General features: G+C 41.2%; 1 long non-coding RNA gene across 1 annotated transcript; it reads left to right on the top strand.

Moving 5' to 3' along the window:
* Positions 1–4,678: 4,678 nt before the first annotated feature.
* On the top strand, positions 4,679–8,958 carry LOC142040419 (uncharacterized). The gene is made up of 3 exons (XR_012653212.1): positions 4,679–4,801; positions 5,288–5,479; positions 8,842–8,958. It is a non-coding gene; the product is annotated as an uncharacterized LOC142040419 (long non-coding RNA).
* The last annotated feature ends 1,024 nt before the right edge of the window (positions 8,959–9,982 follow it).

Below are 9,982 nucleotides of genomic sequence, written 5' to 3'. Positions count from 1 at the left end.
GTAATAAAATAATCCCTGTCATTAGGTTATACGAGGTGTTGCGTTGCAAGAGCAAAACCAACAGAAGAGCGTTTTCACTGCTGTCTCTCTCGTGTCTGGCTGCTCTCCAGGGCAAGGCAGTTATGACCCACAGCTTTGCCTTTTCCATTTTGCATTAACAAGCGGAAGGCTCATTACTCCTTTCTGTAGAAGCGCTGGCTGATTCTAAGCAGATTTCACATACAAAGGTTTTAGGATACCGGCTGCACTCCCTAACTGTTCCATGATCAAATCCTAGAACTGGAGCAGCGCTGGCTTCCAGCAGCTCAGCCCCGCGTTTGTCTCACCTTCGGACAGCACTCCGTTCTGACCTGGTCTGGAAAAGCAGGCAAAGGAACCCATATGGTTAACCACCAAATGTTTTAATTCACAATGCTTATTTGCTCTCTCGCCGACTATTGTATCTTGTTGGAGGAGGGAGCTTAGGCATCGGGTAAGAGGCCACCTCCTCCAGCGAACGCGAGAAATGCCTCCAACCCCGGGTGCTGCTGTGCTTCTGTCCAGCCTCAGCCATAGTTTAGAGCAGGCACAGACAAGGGTGCTCTGTTTTTGCCTGCTGCCATTAGCCTGAAGGAGCTGACAACAGTGAATATCTAAAAAATTCTTGCTCCTCTCCCTTTCTCTACCCGTGCTCCTTACACAGGCTACGGGAACGGAGATCAAAGCGAAAGAACGTGCATCGCTTCTATACCAGCGAGAATGACTTTGTGCTGCCTTTGTGCCCAGGCATTCTATAGGTTTCCTCTGTTTCTGCCTGGTCTTATTGCTGCACAAGAACCTCAGCCTATTAAACAGTCTTTTCCTGGGGTGTGGGGTGACGAAAGTCAGAAATGAAAGGAATGTTTTCCCAAGACTTGTTAGTTTTATTTAGTTTGGTTCAAAATAGACCTCTGACAAGGATAATAATAAATGTCAGCAAGACTCTACATTAAGGTGGACCTGAAGCTCATTGCTTGTGATATGGGAAAAGTTTACCGTGACACTTTCTGTGCTGAGTTCTTTGAATTTCAGGATTTTAATCCTGCAGGCGTGTCTGTGTAGCATTTTGGATGCTTTAACCTTTCTAATGCTAAGGGTGTTGCCGCCGTAGCCTGCCTTTCCCTTCTAACCACACACCTGGAGGCTCCTGTTGTGGTGCTTTTACTGTGGTATCCAAGTGCCCTTATCCTCAGGGCCTTGCACGGATGCATTTGGATGTGTTTTTCTGCCCGTTATGTCCTATTTATCCTAAAAATTGATTTCCATGGGTAAGTGAATCATCCTTTCTTACCCTATTTTTTTGCCCCTTGCCTTTTGGCTTTTAGTTTCTAACTTCAAAGCCTACTGGATAATACCATAGATAAATAATTTACATATCCAGTAAGTATTACTTGTACGTTACATGTGCAGGGAGCATGCAATTCCTGCACTTCATCATGGGTGCTCCAGTCAGCGCTAACATCATCTCAGGCAAGAGTAACCAGTAATGAGCTTAAGTGGGTTTTGATGAAAATTGTTACTGTTGGAAAACTGCGCTGTGCACTCCCTGCTCCGCTGGAGAGGATGTCCAGAAGAGGACAGTTGTGTGGAAGACCCCATTGCTTCTGTTCCTGGCTGGCCACCGGGAAGATGCTTTTCATTCTCTCCTTTTTTCTCTTTCTCGCCTTGTTTTGGTTGTGGGGTTTTGGTTTTGGTTTGGTTTTATTTGTTTGGTTTTTTTGGTTTGGGTTGGGTTTTTTGGTTGTTTCCCCTCCCCCCCTAAAATAGCTTTGAGGTTCACGTATGCCATAAATTGTGGATTCGGCTGAAAAAAAAAAGAAAAATTGCACATATAAGCCTGTCTCAGCCTTTCCTGTGCACCATCCTTTGCAAAATCACCCTATGAGCAAAATTAGTCCATGCTGGTTTATAGGAAGAAACCTTGCCAGCAAGTCATTTATCTGTTCAGCCTGGAGGGTTTGAGGCTTGGTGATGTGAAATGTTGAGCAACCTCATTGACTGAGCAATGCACTAATGACTTCTATACCAATTACTGCATCCTGAAAGGGAAGCATATGTTAGACCACCTGATAGAAAGAGTAGACAGGAATTTAGAGTTGTACTTCAAGAACTCCAAATGCAACAAAGTGAGAAAGTGTATCTAAAGAAACATAAACTCTTAGTAGCAGTGAAAGTCACGGACCCTTGTCATGAACATACAACCCTGCCTTTTTTTTTTTTTTTTTCAGATCATCACTTCTCCACCTTTTGCATTCTGTAGATCTTTTTATAAGAAAGCACAATCAAGGAATGTGAACAGAAGAAGGTAGGGTAGATAACACGGCAGAATATGTTTAATTTAGGCGCAATTCTGTGACACCTCTAATTTATTTTTTCTTTGATCCTGTTGCATGATGTGTCTATTGATACTCTGCTTTTCTGCTTGTAAGTATAGTGTCATTTTGCTACGCATCATTTGAATTTTCAGGCTACAGCTTTGAAGCAAGGGCTCTAACTATGAAAGTCAGGCTCTTCTAAGCTTTATTTGTTAAGAAATACTGTAGTACTGTCCCGACACCAGACCTTGGCTCATGTCAGTCATTGTGCTGGACTGGTGGAGGAGAAAAGAGGAGAGAGCTGCTTCCAGCTCTGGGATTCCATGTGTAGAAGAAAATCCCAAGGGAAATCAGGCTGGCTGTCAAATCTATGTTGACAAGTTCTGCCTGGCAATAAATCACTGCTTTGATTTGTTACCTCAGTGAGAGATCCATGTTTAGGGAATTTAAACTTCCATGCGATAGATATTATTCCCAGTCATCTTTGTGGAACCCCTACGCAGTGGTTCATGGACTCCATGCAGTCTGCAGACCTCAGGTTGAAAATCATTGCATATAAAGAGCTATTATTGTTTTTCAGCTGTAATTTATAGCGTATCTATTGGATTATGTGAATTACTTTAACATTTCAACTTCTGGTAGCAGTTCAGAACAAAGACCCAGCAACACCTCTTGGTCTGTTGCTTCTGCAGAGTAAAACCATGTACAACTGTAAATTGGTGAATCCCAATGATTTTCCTTTAATAGCAGCTGAAGATCTGGTTCTCTAGTTTCTGTGGCTGTGCTGAGAGGGAGAGTAGCTCTGCTTTGAGCCAGGAGGTTGTACTGTAGCTCTCCAGAGGTCCTTTGCAAACTGCATTACTTTATAATTCTATCTAGAAGAAGATTGCAAAGCTGAAGAACAGAGAGATGTCTAAGAAGATGGAGAGGGCCACTGGGCAACGTAGAGAAAAGAGTAAGAAGACATACTACAGCTGATTATTTTAGGATGCATTTCTCCAAGGTTCACTAATGATATTTTACTGTTAGAAAGTAGGGGGGATCCACAGCAAAGACAGATTTTTTTTGAAAGGAAATTAATTTGCAAATTCATGAAATATTTTTACTTGTTTAGTGTCCTAATTGAAGGTTGTATCCTCTGTGTCCACAACTGGATTCAAAGCCATGACTTCTTTTAACTTATAGAGATAAAGATATGTATTCTTGGTAACTCACAGTATTATCTGATGGTCATAGTCCATCAGATGACTGCTCCACAAAAGGAATGTATTAGCGTTATTGAAAATGGTGGTTATTTTATATACAACAAGCTTTATCAGTGAGTCCATGGAAGTTCATACTTCAGAGCTGATGACTTTAAGCAGTGGATAATCAATGCAAAGGGCTGGCTACATATGCAGACGGTGGGCTTGAATGGTATATTTGCCTGAACGAGTCCTCCCTCCTGAGAAATGAACTGATAAGGAGGTGGGTACATTTGGAATCGGCTCTTGTACCTGCTAGACAGACATAAATGTAAAGTCTGCACCCAGCATCTGGGTATTTCACATAGATACTTGTATAATAACGACAAGTCATTGAAAGGTGCCTATCAAAAAAACCCCCAGCGCTATCATCTTCTTGCAGCACAGCCTATAACGCTGTCAAGGCTTTCTGCAGCACTTTGTCTGGGTTTTGTTTGGCTCCTCGGACACAAACCAGCCACGGCAATGCGAGAACAGACTGTCTTCTATGGCCAAGTAGGCAAAAGGCTGCATTTGTTGCTTGGGGTAGCTTTAATGGCACAAAGAGCTTGTGTAAGGGACATAAAAGCCCTGAGTTTAACGGGGTAGTTACTAGATGGGGGTGGAAAAAAGGTGAGAAACACGACAGGGAAGAAAGCATGGAAAAGGGGACATACAGAAGTGCAAAGAGAAAGAGTTTTTGTAGGGGGCACATGTAGCAGTAGTATATCTGCTCTAGAGAGTAATGTAGAAATACATAAGCTAATTGGGTAAGTGAAGGATATCTTGCTGGGTGAGTCTGGAATGGGGAAAAAAGCCAGGCAAATTGGTAGTTCAGGTACCTTTACGCTGTGTCATGCATTGATTTGTTAATGTAAAATAAATTGAGATCTTGAGGAAAGTGTATTAAAGATGTAGTAGAAATCACAATTTTGTGTGTGTCACCTCGTCCCATTATTGAGTTTTATGTAGAAGTTGGTAAGATCAGATAAAATTCTTTTAATCTGCCTTTTAGAAAGAATTAGAGTCTCCATCAATACCTGGAGGATGACTGATAGCAGCACCCAATCTGGCACCAGCACGTGGAAATGCACTGCAGCTGCGCAGTTAGTCCTCATGGATGCAGGGAAAATCCTCCTTTTTTTTTCCCCCAGTTTCAAAAGCATGAGATCCATCACTGGCCACTTGGTAAGGCTGGATGGCTCCGCAGCACGTGGTGGGAAAAGGAGGCGGCAGGAGAGAGCGGTGAGCAAGGGGAGTATGGGGGGGATGTGGAGCAGGGATGTGGAAGGGAAAAAGAGGATGGGCCAAAGCAGAAAGTGGGAGCTGAGGTTATTGGGAGAAAAACAGAGTGAAGATCAGATTTAGCTGCATCTTTAGACTTTTAGCTACCCTTATTTACTCCATCAAGGAAAAATACATGTAAGGAGAGAAAGGACCGCAGGCTTTCCCTCCCTTTCACTAGAAATAAATAATTTATTTTATTCAGTAAATTCACAAATTTATTCACTAGAATAAATTCAAACACAGTGAGAAACAGCTAAATGACATCCTGACTGGGCTGGGGAAAGGCGTGCTGGAGCTGGGAGCCTGAGGTGAGGGATCCCAACGGTTAGGTGGGGATGCCATTGCAGCATCGTTTTAATAACAAAAGTAAACTCCTCTGCCATCCCTTAAGGGCAGACACAAACTCTTCCTTCTTTCTCTCTCTTCCCTGAAACAAATTTCTAGTGCTTGAGAAGCAATCAGTAAATGGCTCTGAGGAGGAAACATCCCTGCCCATCACTGTATAGAACAGATGGGTGCATGAGGGGTGATGTGGTTCTGCATATCATCAAGATACATGATTCCGCACCAGAGGAACCTGGTTCAAGCAGAAAGACACCCAAGACGCTGAAGTAACAGGGAGTAATTTATCCAAAGGTAAGCAATAACTACTGTGTGTTTCACTGGATCCTTAGCTTGGGCTTTCAGGGTGGAGTATTCTTCCCCTGAAGTAAAGCAAAACAATAATCAGTTCTATGAGGATATCATGGCTCTTCAAAAGAAGAAGAAACTGCACCTTCTTTGAGCATCTCAAAACTTATGTGTACCCACAAGGAAAACTCCATTTGCCTTTTTCAAGAGAAGGGAAAGACTTTTTTCCTCACGTGAATATTTAACACTGGGGTCCCAGGCTACAATAAAATACCTCGACCTCATTTCTATCTGGAAAGTAGCTTGGGAATAGTGCTTCCATTGTCAAAATGATTTAGGCATCCTAAACTATGTTGTTCTTAGGTCAGTATGAAGCCCTCAAGGCGGTTGGCTTGTTGATAATACTTTTTCTGAGTGACAGTGCTCCCAGTTCGGAGTGTAAATGTCCCTTACTAATATCTGACTGCTATTGTCTCCTCACTGCCTTTTGTTCTTCTGCCAGCCACCAAGAAAGTTTTTTAAGAGCAGATATTTATATAGCACTTTGTAAAACAGGGCTGTGACCAAGGCTTTTAGGTATTAAAATACGAAATGACTAAATAATAATGAGAAAGGAGAGTGACAGTTTCGTACCAAACTTAATAGTCTCTTACCACCTTTGGAGTCCTGCTGTGTTTCCACATCAGTCCTGGCAGAACCATTTTTTTGCCATCCAGGTCCTTGAGATTCCTTACTGGACAAAATGTGGTTTCTGCAAATGTATTTGTTAACTTGGATGTTTACTGCCAGTTGCATGAAGACTGGGGATGTGGGAGCTTCAGGATGAAACATGGGTATAGAATATGCAACGCTAAAGTGCAAGGAACACCCCCAAAAGATTTCCACTGTTGATTAACATGTTCTGAGTCTATCCGCAATTCTTTAGGATGCAAAAAGGAAAAACTAAAGTCAGGAAATTACTTGCTTATGGAGTGGAAGTACCCCTGTAGAGAGGAAATACCAGAACCAATTGATTTTTAGTGTAGGAGAGACCTGTAAAACAAACCCCAATAAATATTTTCTAAGTCAAAACCAGACAAATTAAACTTTTAAGTCTCAAAATTTTAATAGTTAAGCAGAATATGTGCTAAGAATATTAATGCATTATCTTCAAGTCAAGGCTACATGCTTTTCTGAAGCACCTTTTAATCAAATGCTGCTTACCGTGGCAAATAAATTATTTTCTGTTCCTTATCATATAGAACATTAGACCGTTAAAAGCCCCCTGATCTTTAAAAATCTGTGAAAAGGAAGAAATGTGAATGTCTTAGACTCACTGTTAAATCTTCTTTATATTTCCATTGCATTTGAGTGTAACTTTAATCAGAAAAATGTCTCTTGGAAAACATAGGTTTTTATATAATTTTTTTCAGATATTCTGTATAGTATTGGTCAATTTGCTTCCTCTGCTCTGTTACATAGCTCATGATCACGTGCTACTAGAGTTGGCTAATTAAGTTGATATATTTAAAAATGAAGACAAAATGCTATCAAAGATGTGTCTGATATTTTTTACCCTGACATACGCTAGCATCTTGAGTTGGCGACACTTTTTCTAGTCATGGGACAGTGGCTGAGAGCTGACTAACTTTACCAGGCAGCCAACAAACAAACAAACAGAAATTCCCATTGTACTGCCATCGCTGGCATGAATTTCACATTCTGCAGTGGATCTTGGGTTGGCCGTGTGGGATTACCAGGGTCAGGGCACACAGTGGTCGGGATGCCAAGGAAGCAGAGTACATAATCCCACTTGTTTAGCAGAGAAAGCAGCAGGCATTGCGAGTACCCATCAGGACAAGAATAAGGAGAGAAAGGCTCTATTCTTAATGCTGCCTTGCCAGTATAATCGCATTTGTAATAATTTTTAATGAAAAGTCCATCCTACTGATGTTCTGCTACCATCAGATTCAAATGTGAAAAACTCTAAACAATTGCTACCTTACTCCCTCAGTTACTAATCTTAATTTACATCTTCTGGAAGACAAAAAATACATTTATTTTTCTCTCAGCAACCCCACCCCTTTTGTGTAGTGATTCCTGGTTGCTTTTTCTGGCGAGATGTAAACTCCTCCCAAATCACAATCTTCCTCTGGTAGTCTGCACTATAATATATTCATTCTTTCCCTCTGTCATGTATAATTTTTGCATCTAAACTTTAACAGTCAGTTGTTAGGACAGATTACCAGAGCAAATACTCCATGCAGTTAATACGGGCTGAAGAAACACTGTTTATATGCAAAACCAAGAATTTATTTTTGGTATAAAGTTGTAGCAATCCAAACAAATAGTTCCAGGTACAATACTAGCTCATTTAGTCCAAATTATCCAAATATTACAGCTCATTCCCAAGAATGCCACAGTTGACAAGAATAAAGGAAATATTTCTAGTATTTACCCCTTTTTCTGGCATTATGCTAATCCTTCCAATGCATATGTGGATCCTAAGCCTTGTGCAGGAGTGATGTTACAGTGAGCTGTCAAGATTTTCAAGCTTTTCCCCGCAAGGAGCATGACGCTAAAATTGGTGGTTTCCTCCTGCATTTGCTTCATCAGCGTGGCTGTTTTAATTGCACTGGCAGCAGCCTGCATCTTGTAAATCTTCACACCACAATTCCCATGAACCCTGCTTCTTAAGCTTTTCTTAGTCTGAACAAAAGCCAAGCACCAATTCTTCTTTTAGACTTTGCTATTTTAAACTGCTTTTCAGCATTTGTTAGATTTCCTTTAAAATCTCCCATTTTGTATGGGTTCAGACCTCACCATCCATTATTCTAACTCATTTTCCCTTGCTTCAAGATGGTAAAATAAAAGCTGCCACCCTTTCAGTCCATCTCTTCTATTTCCCTATATTACTGCTTTGGTCACCAGATGCCCAGGTACTTAGTGATCCTTCATCACCCAGGTCATTTAGGTATTTTAAGATATGTTACAGCCAAATCATGGTAGTAACATAAGGAGTTTTAATATATTTTCTCTGACTTTTGGTGATCCCCAGTCATCTAGGGCGCTAAGAGTGAATTGCAGCCAGATCGGAAGACTGAATCAAAGAGCATCTCTTATCTCCCCTCGGATTTTCGGTGATCCTTGATAGCCGAGAAAGCTGGGTCACAGCTAGATCATGACAGTAAGGAGAATGGGGATGGGAGATGAAACAAGGAGTCAGAACACTGAAAAGAAGAGATGCTTTTGGAAGAGCAAAGTGGCCAGTTCTGGTTTTATCTAGTTAATCGTCTTCCAGCAAAGCCTGACTCTCTGTTAATGCCAACAGTTGTAGCTGGATGGAGGATGCAAGTGAGTGTATAATGGCAGCTGCTTTTCCCTTGCAGTCTTTATTACAAAGATCTCATTCTTGCCTCTGTGGGACCTATTGAAATCCTGACTACGGCAAGTGCCAGAGAACCAACCACTGTGGACAACTGGCCGGTTGTAGCAGGACACGGAAACCTTCATTGCTTGGAGCTGGGTGAGTCAAGTAGCCTCCACGATGTCTTGTCTTGGGCTGAACCATCTACTGAGGGGAAAAGAAACAGAGCCACAGGTTTTATGTCAGAAGAAGCTTTGAAGGTAATTCCAAGGACTCTTGTATAATTTGTCTGGGAAAATATGTTAATGAGATGTTAACATGCCTTATAGCTTCTGGTCCTGCTGAAATCTGAGGAGGCATATGAGGGGAACAAGACTGCAGTTTATCAAGCTCAGTGGTGCTTTTTGGCTACTGTTAAGATCCCTTAAAACAAGTTTCCAACTTGTATAGGAAGATAGAACTTTTTTTTTTAATGTGGCATATAGGAAAAAGAAAACTGACCAATGCCCCCCTGTATTCATGAGGAAAAGTCAAACTGAAAATATCAACTAAATTTAGGACAATTATTCTTTTGTGCAATAGATAATCAGGAAAAATAGAAATTGAAATAATTACTGCACTGTTCTGAATATAATGGTTAAATTTAAAAAGATGCTAAACATTTATTAATGTCTTTTATGGTTATGTTTGTGAGATGGTCAGCAGTCAACATACAAAGCAACTTAATTTTTGCTGAGGTCAGGAGAGAACCTTTTCTTTCATGGACGACAGTGCAAATGTGTAGAAGCAGGGATGCCTTACTCGATGCATTAGCTGTGGCATTGCTAAAGGGAGGGAAATGAAAGATGTCTGATGCAGTGTTCTGCAGGCATAGAATTTCAAGCTAGAAAGACGCGATGTAGCAATCGGGTGATGTTCAGAACAAGAAGGGATGCAGTCTGGTGGTTCTTTGTTTCTATGGTTACATTCAACTGGAATTGCTGTAACTAGGTCAGATTGGAAGGTGTGAATGAAAACAAAGAAATCTGGAATCGGTAATGAGAGTTCAGAGAGAAGACTGTTGCTATGAGGGAGAGCAAGAAGGGAGCTGAATGTGGCACCAGGCATTTTAATGTACACTTGTAATGTGTATGTATGAAGTCCCACACAGATGGATCTATTTC

Source organism: Buteo buteo, chromosome 16, assembly GCF_964188355.1.
Source record: "Buteo buteo chromosome 16, bButBut1.hap1.1, whole genome shotgun sequence".
Classification (NCBI taxonomy): domain Eukaryota; kingdom Metazoa; phylum Chordata; class Aves; order Accipitriformes; family Accipitridae; genus Buteo; species Buteo buteo.
Note: the sequence above shows the minus strand (reverse complement) of the source record. Positions and strands in the feature narration are given on the sequence as shown.